Source organism: Coptis chinensis, chromosome 6 (assembly GCF_015680905.1).
Source record: "Coptis chinensis isolate HL-2020 chromosome 6, ASM1568090v1, whole genome shotgun sequence".
NCBI classification, from domain to species: domain Eukaryota; kingdom Viridiplantae; phylum Streptophyta; class Magnoliopsida; order Ranunculales; family Ranunculaceae; genus Coptis; species Coptis chinensis.
Genome location: NC_141461.1, coordinates 57,841,024 through 57,844,628, shown reverse-complemented (window position 1 = coordinate 57,844,628; position 3,605 = coordinate 57,841,024). Strand labels below are relative to the sequence as shown.

At 40.9% G+C, this 3,605-nt stretch overlaps 1 non-coding gene across 1 annotated transcript; it reads right to left on the bottom strand.

Annotated features, from left to right (window-relative positions):
* Positions 1 to 301: 301 nt before the first annotated feature.
* Positions 302 to 405, bottom strand: LOC147493734 (small nucleolar RNA R71). The gene has a single exon (XR_015200626.1). It is a non-coding gene; the product is annotated as a small nucleolar RNA R71 (small nucleolar RNA).
* Between the last annotated feature and the right edge of the window lie 3,200 nt (positions 406 to 3,605).

The following is a 3,605-nucleotide window of genomic DNA, read 5'->3' as shown; positions in this document are numbered from 1 at the left end:
ATCGTTCTAGCAGACCTGGGGGGATTTTTCGATCCCCAAACATATTTAATTTGTTACCCATTTTTCATGGGTTAGACCATGAAAAACCTTATCAGCACATGCGTAGGATTGAACAAGTCCTTACAACATTCCATCATCCTACGGTAGGTGCGGAACAAATTAAACTGAGGGTATTCCCTTTCACCTTAGCCAATAAGGCGGCGTCTTGGTTAACTGGCCAAGCGCCTAATTCTGTGGACTCGTGGGTAAACTTGTTCAGCTGTTTATGGAACATTTTTACCCACCCCTAAAGACGGATGAGATGCTTTCCAAGATTCATTTTTTCCGATAGAATCCTCATGAATCATTTTCTGAGGCATGGAATCGTTTCACCGATCTCCTAATAGAGTGTCCACATCATAACTTAGCTAAAGACACGTTAGTTCGTGCCTTTTTGAAAGGTCTTCTACACCACCATAAAGAAGTCCTTGACATAATGAATGGGGTAGTTTCATAAGTAAAGGAGCCTCGAGGCTTATAAATTTTAGAAGACCAAACTAAACGGAATAATAATTGGGGGTAGTGATGATATCCCCGCTTCAGCTAGTTCTTCTTCAACAAGAAAAGCCGCCCGGTATGTTTGAGAAAGAAAACCGATCCGAACTTAAAAATCTAATCGAATCTCTAACTAAAAAGTAGAGGCTATTTCGCTCAACAAAAGCCTATCCCGTCATGAATGTAAACTCCAACCCATGTAATTTCTGTTTGAGTCCAGAGCACCCCGACGATTATTGTCCTCTAGCTTATGAACAACAACCACCGAACAAGATAATGTTTACTCTATTAATAACTATCCTATTCCTAACGCCCTTTGAGACAACATCCCAACTTCAGTTGGAGAAATAATTAACAAGTAACACCTCCGTGGTACAATAATCAAAATGTTAAACAAACAAACAATTATAACCAAGCTCCACCTAGGCAAGGACAAGGACAAGGACAAGGTCAAGGAATTATAATAATTATAACAACCAAGCAACCACCACAAGGTCAAGCACAAGGTCGAGAATAATTATAATAATTATAATACCAATAGAGGTATCGTTCGGTTAATAATAATAACTATCACAACCCACCCATAAATAATCAACGAGATAGTTCCAAATACACCACCCGTGACTACTACACCACACAACCGGATCGTGATCGACGCCTTTATACAAGTTACCCAACAACTTTTCTAGACAATGACTCAATCAAACCAACAGATTTTACAATCCATAAATCGGGGCATACAACAGTTAGCCCAAGCGAAAGTCCAACCAAAAGGCGTGTTTCGGGACAAAGCAATACCAAACCCAAAAACAAAGAAACACAACCTTTTTGAGGTAAACGGTAATTCTAGTAACGAAACTACAATCGTAGGTGACCTAAATGCCATCACCACTCTCCGCCTCGGAAGAGTGGTTGATAACAAAAGTAACTATGCCTATAGTTACCCCATCAAGATACTCCTACACCGGATATCGAACTAGATACCGAAATAGAAACTGAAGAACCTACCACTGTAGAGGTCCCAGTTAAACCACAACCTAAGAAACAGAAAGCCAAGGTTACACTTCAAGTCGAGCCATACACTAAATATAGAGCGAAACCACCGTTCCCTCAAAAATTGGCCATGCTAACCAGGGATACAAACTTTGAGGAGATTAGGAACGTTTTCAAGAATCTAACGATAAACCTTCCTTTTCTCGGCTATTAAAAGCTACCTAACCATGCTAAGTTTCTTAAAGAGTTGTGCACTACTAGGCGAAAGACCAACATACCTAAAGACGCCTTTTTAACCGAAACAGCGGTTCCCAACTTTATCCGAAAATAATGGAATTGTTAAGTACAAGGACCCCGGTCGCCCCATCAAAAATGCACCTTAGGATTCCCCCACACGACGACCGCCTTTATTAGACACGGGGCGAGTGTTAACTTACTCCCCGTATTACTTGTATAAACAAATAGGTCTCACAGAAATGCAACCTACAAAAATAACGCTGCAATTAGCGGACGGTGTCAATTAAGTATCCTAAAGGTGTAGTGGAAAACGTGCTTGTTAAGGTTCGTGGATTTCTACTATCCCGGCTGATTTTGTTATCCTCGATACGTAAGTCGCTAATGACTCTGTACCGATCATCTTAGGGCGCCCTTCTTGGCAACCGCCAATGCGCTTTATAAATTGTCGCGATGGAAAGATGTCCTTATCTTTTGGCCATCTTTCCGTCGAGGTAAATGTTTTAAAATGATGAAACAGTTACCGATTCGTGCGTAGATGGGGAGGTTAGCATGATCGAGAGTTTAGCTCAAGATTATTTTAACAACACGTTTCCGAAAACAATATGTACAAATTCCTTTCTTTTAGAACTTCAGATTTTGTAAATGACTCCTACTTAGAGGAAGTCAACACCATCCCGAGTCCACACCAATTGTAATCCGTCGGTTGCTCCATATATCGATTACGATTACGAAGACTTGCTACCTAAGCAAGTCTTCATTACGCAAGATAAAGACACTTATGAAACATCAACGGACATTCCGTCCACACCAGTGCTTAAACCTTTTCCCCCGGAGTTAAAATATATTCAACTTGATCCGGATGGTAGTCACCCGATAATTATATCTTCTCTGTTAACTAAGGATGAAGAGACATGTTTAATAAGGGTGATTAGGGAACATCGGTCTGCGATTGGTTGGTCCCTAGCCGATATTAAGGGAATTGACCCTAATGTTTGCACTCATCGTATCCATTTGGAGGATAACGCGAAGACTTCTCGCGAACCTCAGCGCTGCTTGAACCCCGCCATGAAAGAGGTGGTTTAGGGAAGAAGTCTTCGCGATTACTGATCGCGGGTATTATATACCCAATCTCCGATAGTGAATGGGTAAGTCCCATTCATGTAGTTCCTAAGAAATCGGGAGTTACCATGGCGTAGTAACGGAAGGGTGACTATGTTGTCACTCATGGTCCTATGAAATGGAGAATCTGTATTGATTCTGACAGGGCGTTTAAATGCTATGACACGAAAGGATCACTTTCCTTTACCATTTATAGATCGGATGCTAGAACGCGTCTAGCTGGTCATGCCTTTTATTGTTTTCTGGATGGCTACTCTGGCTATTTTCAGATTATTATTGATATTGATGACCAAGAAAAGACAACCTTCACATGTCCCTTCGAACATATGCCTATAAACGAATGCCTTTTGGCCTTTGTAATGCCCCCTAGTACCTTCCAAATGATGTATGCTTTATATATTTAGTGACATGGTAGAAGCTTTATGGAAGTGTTCATGGATGATTTTTCTATCTATGGAGACTCCTTTACGAATGTTTGTCTAACCTGTCTAAGGTCTTGACACGGTGTGAAGAAAAAAGAGCCTCGTTTTAAATTGGGAAAAGTGTCATTTCATGGTCAAAAAGGGCATAGTACTAGGTCATATTGTATCTAGTGATGGCATCGAAGTAGATAAAGCCAAACTAGATAAGATAGCGACCCTACCTAAACCACGGATGTCCGTGAGATTAGAGCCTTTCTAGGCCATGCAGGGGGTTTATAGGCGTTTCATTAAAGATTTTTC